The sequence below is a fragment of the Pongo abelii genome, chromosome 12 (assembly GCF_028885655.2).
Source record: "Pongo abelii isolate AG06213 chromosome 12, NHGRI_mPonAbe1-v2.0_pri, whole genome shotgun sequence".
NCBI lineage: Eukaryota > Metazoa > Chordata > Mammalia > Primates > Hominidae > Pongo > Pongo abelii.
This window is the reverse complement of record NC_071997.2, coordinates 116,869,874-116,881,215: the sequence shown is the minus strand read 5'-3', so window position 1 is coordinate 116,881,215 and position 11,342 is coordinate 116,869,874. Positions and strand designations below refer to the sequence as shown.

The 11,342-nt window shown below is 45.7% G+C and overlaps 1 non-coding gene across 1 annotated transcript; it reads left to right on the top strand.

Moving 5' to 3' along the window:
• Positions 1-9,579: 9,579 nt before the first annotated feature.
• On the top strand, positions 9,580-9,684 carry LOC112132239 (U6 spliceosomal RNA). The gene has a single exon (XR_002914034.1). It is a non-coding gene; the product is annotated as a U6 spliceosomal RNA (small nuclear RNA).
• The last annotated feature ends 1,658 nt before the right edge of the window (positions 9,685-11,342 follow it).

The window sequence follows — 11,342 nt, the reverse complement described above, 5'->3', positions numbered from 1 at the left end:
GCACTCCAGCCTGGGCAACAAGAGTAAAACTCCATCTCAAAGAAAAAAAAAGTTAAAGACTCCCTGGGCTTGAATTTGATTCCTAAATTCACAGGTTCGGGGTTGTGCAGCTCCCCAACTGGTACAACGAGGGGATAACACTGGGATTATTAGCGAGATGGCATCATTATTATTAATATTTTTTAAAACAGTCTTACTCTGATTGCCCAGATTGGAGTGCAGTGGCCTGATCTCGGCTCACTGCAGCCTCGACCTCCTGGACTCAGGTGTTTCTCCCACATCAGCCTCCCAAGTAGCTGAGACTACAGGCGCATACCACCATACCCGACAAATTTTTTCCATTTTTAGTGGAATGGGGTTTTACTATGCTGCCCAGGCTGGTCTCGAACTCCTGACTTCAAGTGATCCTCCTACCTTTGCCTCCCAAAGTGCTGGGATGACAGACATAAGCCACTGCACCCCGCCTTCAATTAATTTATATACAGCACATAGAACAGTGTCTGGCATGTGACAGGTGTGGTTTAAGTCTGCTCAATAATATGATTTGATGTTGATGGGATCTTTCCTCTCTCTATTTCCTCAGTATGTTACCAGGGCAAAGAACCTTTAAAAAAAAACATTTACCGGTAGAACAAATTCACAAGCCTGAGTTTAACAAGAACTTTGCAGACTTTTGTTCCTCAAAAGAGGCCTTACAAAACCTGAAAACGGGTACCTTGGAAACAAATGAATGTGAGCTTTGAAGCCTATTTTAAGACGGAGCCTAGGAATTTGAGTGCCGCAGAACATCTACGCCTTCTACAATGGTTTATTAGTTTTCCTTACTTGTAAAGGAAATCTCTTCATAGGCCACTGACCAGGGTTACCTGATCTCTTTTGATATTGATGTATCAAGCTACAAGACATTCATCCTGAAACCTTTGACCAGGAGAGGTAACAGAGCCTTTTTATGGTCGAAGCACACAGACCTATTGGTACAATGCACATTTGGAGAGCACACACAGCACAACCTCCTCCGATAGCTACAGACAATTTGCAATGGGATTCGCTCGGAAGAGGCAACACAAAATCGACTTTTCTCTGCATTCCAGTGGGCCTGAGATTCTCAGCAGGCCTTCGGGGTAGGGTGGGGGAAACAGGCCCACTCCTTCACAAAGCTTGACATCAGTTGAATTTTGTGTGTTCTTGTTTTGTGACTCAGGCTATCTTCAGCCATCTTCCTGAGAGAGGACAAAAGAGCAGTCCCTCCACTGGAAAAATGTTGTTCCAGGTTCACTGGGAGGCAATCCTGAGTCACAGAAACACTTCGTTTGGAAGAAGCCCCTGGATTGGGTCTTAGATCAGTTATTGACTATTTTCAACCTTGAAATAGGAAAGTAACTTCTTGTTGCTCAGTTTCCTTGTCTATAAGTAGAACGGGCTGAAGTCAGTGATCTCCGGGGCTCCCTGTCAACTTTGAGGATCCAGGGTCATTGGTCCTTTGCAATGGCTGCAGCTTTAAAGGTGGCTGCAAGACTGCAGTGTCTGTCAACACCCTCTGGTTGGAACATGTGCCCCGTCAAGTTCATGTGATGGAAATTTCATCCCCAATGCAATAGTGTTGCCTATTAAGAGATGATCAGGTCATGAGGGCTCCGCCCTCTCAAATGGATTAATGTGCTTATTGGGGGAGTGGATTAGTGACCTTGAAACCGCCATTACAAAATTGTAACTGAGACAGTGAAAGATCTGACCTAACCAACTCCATCTTGTTTCTAACCTCCAAGCTGTCCTTGTTCTTTGCTGGGCGTAGGCTGAACTAACTTTGGGAGGAACTTAGTTTATAGTTTAGCCCTTTCACAAAACAAACCTCCTTCTTGCCTGGGGACTAGACTGCCTTTGTGGGACTAACACCAGCCACGAGATTAGAAATTATGGTTTAGGAGCCATGCAGCTGGAGGCTACAAGATTCTGCCCCTCCCTAAACTGCTCCTAAGATCAGTGCTTGAGATATTCTGCAGACCCTGCACTTGATGATCAGCTGGCACCACCCAGATTGATAAACTGACTCATCTGATCTTGTGGCCCCCACCTAGGAACTGACTCAGCACAAGATGACAGCTTCGACTCCCTATGATTTCATCTCTGACCAATCAGCACTCCTGGTTCACTGACGTCCCCCCCACTCACCAAGTTGTCCTTAAAAACTCTGATCCCCAAATGCTTGAGGAGACTGATTTGAGTAATAAGAAAGCTCTGGTCTCCCGCACAGCTGGCTCTGCATGAATTACTCTTTCTCTATTGCAATTTCCCTGTCTTTATAAATTGGCTCTGTCTAAACAGCAGACAAGGTAAACCCACTGGGTGGTTACAACCTCAGGAGTGAGTGGGCTTATTATGAAAGTGAGTTAAGCAGCCTTTCTCTCTCTCTCTCTCTCGCATCCTCTTGCTCTTCCACCTCACGCTATGGAGTGACACAGTAAGGCCCTTGCCAGGTGCAGGTCTCCCAACCTTGGATTTCTCAGCCTCCAGAACTATAAGAAATAAATTTCTTGGCTGGGCACAGTGGCTCACGCCTGTAATCTTAGCACTTTGGGAGGCTGAGACGGGTGGATCACCTGAGGTCGGGAGTTCGCGACCAGCCTGACCAACATGGAGAAACCCCGTTTCTACTAAAACTACAAAATTAGCCGGGCGTGGTGGTGCATGCCTGTAATCCCAGCTACTCAGGAGGCTAAGGCAGGAGAATCGCTTGAAACCAGGAGGCGGAGGTTGCAGTGAGCAGAGATCGCGCCATTGCACTCCAGCCTGGGCAACAAGAGTGAAACTCTGTCCCAAAAAAAGAAATAAAAATAAAAATAAATAAATTTCTTTCCTTTATAAATTACCCAGTCTGTGGCATTCTATTACAACAGCAGGAAAGAGACTCAGATAGGAGCCCTGGGGCATATCTTGGCTCTGCAATTCACCAACTCCATGGCTGAGGGTCAGTCACTTCCCTCTGAATCTCACTGCCTCTCTCTAAAACAACAAGACTAATCACCACCTCACCAGGTTCTCATAAGGACCAAATGACATATAAGAGGGAGGTGCTAGCACTTGAAGATGGGGCAATCTTTTAAGAACCCTCATTGCCCTCGGTATTGACACATTCAGTCCTTGCCCAGCACGGCCCACCCATTCCACTGTTTGCTTTCTGGATTCATCTCTAAGTGGGTTTCCCCAGGTAGGAAACTCCTTTAAAGACAATTAGCATACCTCTGGGTGCTCCCCTCTACCTAAAACACGGCTATGCTCATAATAGCTGCTTCATAATGTTTGTTAAATAATGACTACCAATGAAAAGACTTCACTGATTGTTCAAAGCCGGTTAGAGAGACTCAATGTGTGCAGACAAACTGGTTACACAGGCTTGTCTCATCTGGAACTACGGAAAACTATGATTAATCTGGTTTTTAATTTGGTTACTCAAATGAAATAGAATATGGCAACAGACATCTAACACCCTGAGTTTTTGCTTGGGTTGGTTTAGCCACTTTTATTTGGCATAAAGCCAGGAAGAACAAGGAATTTAAACTAGAGATTTGAAACCAAGGAAGCTTTAGTTAGATGCATTTTTGTTGGTAAAGAGAGCAGAATTGAGAACTGAGTTTATTATTATAAATAGTTTAATTACATTTGGGTTTCAAAAGAAATATTGTTTTCATCCCAAGTTGGTCCTTCTTCTGAATTTGCTGAAATCATATTTTATAGTCTGTTTTGAGGGAAAATGGTCTTTCTACCAGCAGCCCTCTCCCTCAAACATCTTATTAAAATGATGAACTCAGAGGTTTTCTTGGATGGGTTCAACTATAAACTTCCGGGATGGCTGTGAGTACATTCTGTTGAACACTTCTGGGAGGTTATTTCTCTTGGAGTGTTACCTCACTTGATAATTCCTCTGGGTAACAGATGTGCACATCAGTTTCCTGCTGCAGCTCGCGCCAAATGTGTGGAGGCGGCCTTCTCGCCTATGGCAACTGGTCCTGCTGGCTGGGCAGTGACGTGAGGACTTGCTCACAGTGATGAGCCACAAGGTGCAAATGTTGGAGAAAAGAAACAGCATTTAGCCCAAGTGCACATCAAGCCCCAGCTTTACTGGAGGCACGGGATGCTGAGGCCTGGGTAACCGGAGTGGAAATTGCCATGAAATGCATCTATGATATGATGTTCGCTGACATTCAAGGGCTCTCTCCACAGTCTTCATTTGAGGGGGAGAAGTCTTTTTGCAGGGATGTTGTTTCTTTTTCTCTTTACCTAGGGTGACTGACTTGTCCCAGTTTGCCTGTGACTGTCCTGGTTTTAAAATGGAATGTCAGGCTGGGCGCAGTAGCTCACGCCTGTAATCCCAGCACTTTGGGAGGCCGAAGCGGGCGGATCACCTGAGGTCAGGAGTTCCAGACCAGCCTGGCCAACATGGTGAAACTCCGTCTCTACTAATAATATAATAATTAGCCGGGGATGGTGGCATGCACCTGTAACCCCAGTTACTCAGGAAGCCGAGGCAGGAGAAGTGCTTGAACCCAAGAGGCGGAGGTTGCAGTGAACTGAGATCGCGCCACTGCACTCCAGGCTGAGCGACAGAGCGAGACTCCATCTCAAACAAAAACAAAAACAAAAACAAAACTGGAAAGTCCTGTGTCCTGTGTCAGTCTCTGGCAAATCGGGAAAAAAAGCCCTCCAACCCCCCACCCCCACCCCGCCCCCCCAATTCTTCCCTTTCTTCAGTGTTTGCTTTTTCTCACCACAGTTTAGCCTGCTTCGCAAGGCTCCCTGTGGTGGGCTTGGAGACCCAGGCTGAAACTCTACAGCACAGGCAGCCAAGGGCTCCACCATGCTGCAGTGTGGGAGGGTCAGCCAAGCTGTGTACAGACCTGTGCTCCTTCCCAAGCAAGCCTGGAAAGAACATTGTCTTGGTGTTAGACCACATGGATCTGACCTCTGGAAATCTCATTGAGTGACTCAGAGCACCTGAGACGGCAAGAGAGGGAAAATCTCTCTTTTCCTTTTGAGATGCTGTTGGACTCTCAGGAAATAATGAGTGCAAAGGTGGTAGGTCCTGCACAAATGCCAGGGACCAGAATTCCACTGACCGCCCCCCACTCTATTCCTTCTGATGAATGACAAATATTACATCTCGGAGGCATTGTGATACTGGCTTTGCTCTTTATTCTTCATTCAGGTCTTTGCAAGAAGCCAAAAGGAGCAGTTTTCAAATTAATATAACAATTGGCCTGGCAGGATGGCTCACGCCTGTAATCCCAGCACTTTGGTAGGCTGAGGCAGGTGGATCACTTGAAGTCAGGAGTTTGAGACCAGCCTGGTCAATATGGTGAAACCCCATCTCTACAAAAATACAAAAATTAGCCAGGCATGGTGGCACGGGTCTGGACTCCCAGCTACTTGGGAGGCTGAGGCAGGAGAATCACTTGAACCCCGGAAACGGAGGTTGCAGTGAGCCGAGTTCCCACCACTGCACTCCAGCCTGGGCGACAGAGCTAGACTCTGTCTCAAAACAAAACAAAACAACAACAATAATAAATAAATAAATAAAACTCCCTCGCAGGCAGTGAGGGTATTGGCCTCCCTAAAGCTCTCTGGGTGTGGGCTTGTCTAGGGAGAAGCCAGGGAAGCATCCAGAATAAAATCCTCCCCAAGATTCTGTAAGTAGTCAGGCCTCATTTCTTCAGAGAAGCTGCAAGTTCAGGTGCCTAGAAATGGGTTCGGACCTTGTTTCCCTGGGTTGAGGGGCGCTGGAATAATTTTGCTGTTAGCACATTCCATTAGCTTAACTGCTCCCGGCGGTGGGTTTTTGCTTCTCTCTGGCAGTGTGAAAGCATTTTGGCATCTGTTGTTGAGGGTGGAGGGATGACATTCCTCAGGCTTTGAAGGTGTGTTCCTTCACAAAAGGGACAGGATGGAAAGTCAAGTGGACCTTTTAGGGACCTTTAAAAGAGGTGTTTACATATATTTAGCTTTTGGGAGAAACCCTGCCGTTAACTCCCAGCCAACAACAGCTTATATATCCTGAAAATCCTATTTAAGGAGTATGAAGTACACAGTTGAAGATGCTCCCCAGCTCCAGGGCCCCCTGAAGGGGATAGGGTCTGTCATGTTAATGACATGTGCATATTATTAAGAGAAGGGTCAAAGGGCCTGGAGTTTGGGAATGAGAGTTTGTTGTAGGGATTCTTCAATATGCAGATGGACACCCTTATGGGGGTGTCGAGGGAGAGCCCTGGAAGAGTCTACTTCATAAAGCTGTCCTGGTGGAGAACGCAGCAGTTTTTTGGGGCAGGGGGTGCTTTCCACAGGTGCAGAGCTCCGAGCATGCCCTGCTCCCCACCCACCCATAAGATGATACCGTGATGCATGATCAAAGAAATGCAATTTTGTTTTGATTTCTTTGAATTAAAATGGTATATGTGGCTGGGTGAGGCGGCTCACTCCTGTAATCCCAACACTTTGGGAGGCCAAGGCAGGAGGATGGCCTGAGGTCAGGAGTTTGAGACCAGCCTGGCCTACATGGTGAAACCCCGTCTCTACTAATAATACAAAAATTAGCCGAGTGTGGTGGCGGGCACTTGTAATCCCAGCTACTTGGAAGACTGAGACAGGAGAATCGCTTCAACCTGGGAGGCGGAGGTCGCAGTGAGCGAGACTGCGCCATTGCACTCCAGTCTGGGCAAGAAGAGTAAAATTCCATCTCAATAAATAAATAAATTAAAATAAAATAAAATAAAACGGTAAATTTTATGAATGCCAGAATCCCTAAATTCTCCTGAGACATATAACACTACCCCTCGGTAGAGGCTTCAAGAGGGCTTCACAGCGAGACGTAAAACTCCATGCTATTCCATCCAGTCCTTCTAGAAGTGCAGATTATATGTGTGTGGATAAGATGGAGGAAGGAGGGGTAAGAGCCAGCAGTGCAGATGACTCTGAGCATCACCTAGGTAAGGAGGGAGCATGGGAAGTGGGATAGCAGGCCAGAGGAGCCGTCTCTGGTTGCGATAATATGTGAGGTGGACTTGACGGAGGGAGAAGGGCTGGCTGGATGGAGAAACAAGAGAAGCCTGTGGGCTGAGGGGCAGCCTGAACCTAGGTGCGTGGATGCGCATGGCATGCTCAGGGCTCAAGTACATTCTGGAGCATGAGGTGAGACAGATGGATTGAGTCTAAGGATCATCTCCAGGCAATGGGGAATCATCCATGGTGTCCCAGGACAGGGAACATGATGAAGTTCCTTGTGGTTTTGGGAGAAATTGACACTCAATAGACATATTTAATCAATTCAAAGTGTTCCATCTGTGCATCAGCCTTGGTAACAAGTAAACTGCTTTGCACGGGTGCTGATCCTGCACTCCTGAGGACTGGGGGAGAGCCCAGACCTAGGTCTCTGGGGGTGGGGGGTGGGTCCTGGCTCAGTGAGGCCACCACTTAAAGTTTCTTCCACCTCAAGCATCTGCCCAACCCGTGCTTTCTCTCTTTCCTCTATCCATCTCCTTGGTCTCATAGGTCCAAAGCCCACCTGTCTTCCAGGAAGCAGCTCAGGGGAACCTTCTGCACAAAACCTCCAGACTCCCTGCTGCAGAAAGCTTGTTCTCTGGCCTCTAACCTCACCCAGAGCTTTTTCTACATATTTTTGTGTTTGAAAAATGTAAATAATCCCTCCCTCCCTATCAAGATCTTTATGAAAAAAATTATATAGTCAAGAAAGGTATAAAGACAAAAAAAAATATAGGCCAGGCATGGTGGCTCATGCCCGTAATCCCAGCACTTTGGGAGGCTGAGGCAGGTGGATCACTTGAAGCCAGGAGTTGGAGACCAGCCTGGCCAGCATGGCAAAAGCCCTCTCTATTAAAAATACAAAAATTAGCTGGTAAGTGTCTGTAATCCCAGCTACTTCGGAGGCTGAGGCAGGAGAATCACTTGAACCCAGGAGGCAGAGGCTGCAGTGAGCTGAGATTGCATCACTGCACACCAGGATTGGCGACAGAACAAGACTCTTATCTCCAAAAAAAAAAAAAAAAGAAAAAGTAGAAAGAAAAATTCCTTTGGTAACCCACCTTTCAGGGATAGCAACTACTGAAATTTTGGTGCATTTCTTTTAGATTTTTTCGTATATACACAAACCAGTATGGATATGCCCACTTATTTTGTATCTTTATAAGATCATTAATTACTTTCTATTATGTATAATAAGGAATTGTATTGGGGTCTTATCTGTTACCAGGAGTGAGGAGCTGTCTCATCTTTGTGAATTCTGCATCCTCTAGAATCTTTGTGTATTCTGCATCTTCTAGAATTGCATCACGTGCAAGCAGCAAGTGATGAGTGAATGATTGATTAGGCTTTTCTCTATCCATCTGCAAAACGAGAGTTTTGGATTGTATCATGTCTGAGGTCCTTTTCAGTTCCAGTAATCTGAAGACTTCTGCTCACTAAATCTCTAACACAGGTAGAAGAAAGAACTTTCCTACACATCTGATGACTGGGCCTATCCTTCCTGGTATTAACATTGTAATGTCCCCAAACTAAAATGAGATGATAATAATTAAAACAATGATTTATGGCTGGACATGGTGTCTCATGCCTGTAATCCCAGCACTTTGGGAGGCCAGGGCAGGTGGATCACTTGAGGCCAGGAGTTCAAGACCAGCCTGGCCAACATGGTGAAACCCTGTCTCTACTAAAAATACAGAAAAATTAGCCAGATGTGGTGGTGCATGCCTGTAATCCCAGCTACTTGGGAGTCTGAGGCACAAGAATTGCTTGAACCTGGGATGCTGAGGTTGCAGTGAGCCGAGATTGTGCCACTGAACTCCAGTCTCGGTGACAGAGCTAGACTCTGTCTCAAACAAACAAACCAACAATAAAACAATGCTTTAGCTGGGCACTGTGGCTCATGTTGGTAATCCCAGCACTTTGGGAGGCCGAGGCAGGTGGATCACAAGGTCAGGATATGGAGACCATCCTGGCCAAACATAGTGAAACCCCATCTCTACTAAAAATACAAAAATTAGCTGGGCATGGTGGCACGCACCTGTAGTTTCAACTACTTGGGAGGCTGAGGCAGGATAATCACTTGAACCCGGTAGGCAGAGGTTGCAGTTAGCCGAGATCACACCACTGCACCCCAGCCTGGTGACAGAGCGAAACTCCATCTGAAAAATAAATAAATAAATAGGCTGGGCGCAGTGGCTCATGCCTGTAATCCCAGCACTTTGGGAGGTTGAGGCAGGTGGATCACCTGAGGTCGGGAGTTTGAGACCAGCCTGACCAACATGGAGAAACTCCATCTCTACTAAAAATACAAAATTAGCCGGTGTGGTGATGCATGCCTGTAATCCCAACTACTCAGGAGGTTGAGGCAGGAGAACTGCTTGAATCCCGTAGGCAGAGGTTGTGGCGAGCCAAGATCATGCCATTGCACTCCAGCCTGGGCAACAGGAGTGAAACTCCATCTCAAAAAAATAAATAAATAAATAAATAAATAAATAAATAAATAAAACAATGATTTAATGCACTCAGGATGTGTCCATATAAATCCTAAGGTTTGTGCTCGCTTCGGCAGCACATATACTAAAATTGGAACGATACAGAGAAGATTAGCATGGCCCCTGCGCAAGGATGACGCAAATTCGTGAAGCGTTCCATATTTTTAAAGGGCTAATATCCAGAATCTACAATGAACTCAAACAAATTTACGAGAAAAAACAAACAACCCCATCAAAAAGTGGGCAAAGGACATGAACAGACACTTCTCAAAAGAAGACATTTATGCAGCCAAAAAACACATGAAAAAATGCTCACCATCACTGGCCATCAGAGAAATGCAAATCAAAACCAGAATGAGATACTATCTCATACCAGTTAGAATGGCAATCATTAAAAAGTCAGGAAACAACAGGTGCTGGAGAGGATGTGGAGAAATCGGAACACTTTTACACTGTTGGTGGGACTGTAAACTAGTTCAACCTTTGTGGAAGTCAGTGTGGCGATTCCTCAGGGATCTAGAACTAGAAATACCATTTGACCCAGCCATCCCATTACTGGGTATATACCCAAAGGACTATAAATCATGCTGCTATAAAGACACATGCACATGTATGTTTATTGGCTTATCCAAAGTGGGCCAATTTGGGGATATCAGTTGACACTTTGAATCTGAGAAAAACTAATTGATTTCAACGCTCTGGATTCCTCATTTCTCCTGACCTGCAGTGCTACTAATAGTCTATGAAGCACTTTTACTTGAATTAGAAAAGGGCTTCCTCTCTGCTACAGGCAGCTGCGGCTCCAGTAGGTATTCACAGTTGGCAAATAGGGTGCAGCTGGATTTTAGTTTCCTTTCTTGCCCCGTCAGTAGAAAATCCCTCGGGCAAGACACAAACTATACAATTATACTGGCAACTTTGATGCAGGGTACCCGGAAGAACATCTAGATTCAGAATTCTTCCATGAGCAAATAAGCAGGAAATGTGTTATCAATGTCAGCATTTGCAAGCTTGCCTGATGGTATAGTTCTGTGATAGGATGAAGACATTCAGCAGTCTCTGATCTCTTCCTCCTGCTGGCGCATCTATCTGGAAGCTATTCTGACCCCCTTGATTCCTTTCTCAATATTGCCCGTTTTTCGTGGTTCAGGTCAAAGCCTCTCTCTTCCACAAAGCCTTCTACGACCTGCATGTTGGAATTCACTGAAACCTCATATGCCCCTCCTTAGTACTCGCTTGCCACTCTTTTCTTCCCCATCTCAGGTTTTCCTTTGAGTGTCTGCTGATTAGTTCACATAGCAGCCTGTCTTTTTTTTTTTTTTTTTTTTTTTAAACAGTCTCGCTGTGTCACCCAGGCTAGAGTGCAGTGGCACAATCTTGGTTCACTGCAACCTATGCTTCCCAGGTTCAAGAAATTCTTGTGCCTTATCCTTCCTAGCTGGGACTACAGGCACATGCCACCACACCCAGCTAATTTTTGTATTTTTATTAGAGACGGGGGGGTTTCACCATGTTGGCCAGGCTGGTCTTGAACTCCTGGCCTCAAGGGGTCTGCTTGTCTCTGCCTCCCAAAGTGCCAGGATTACAGGCGTGAGCCACTGTACCCGGCCCATGTAACCTTCTGAGCCTCAATTTTATCATCCTTAAAATGGAGATGATAAAAAAGATCTTCCAGATTCCACAATAAACACTATAATTACCATAATTGTAATATATACCTGTTACTGTCTATGAAACTCCTAGAGAAGAACGCTATCTTATTTGATATTTAGATCTATCATATTAACATGACTTTGAATATAGAGTGTTTGATGTTTGGTATGG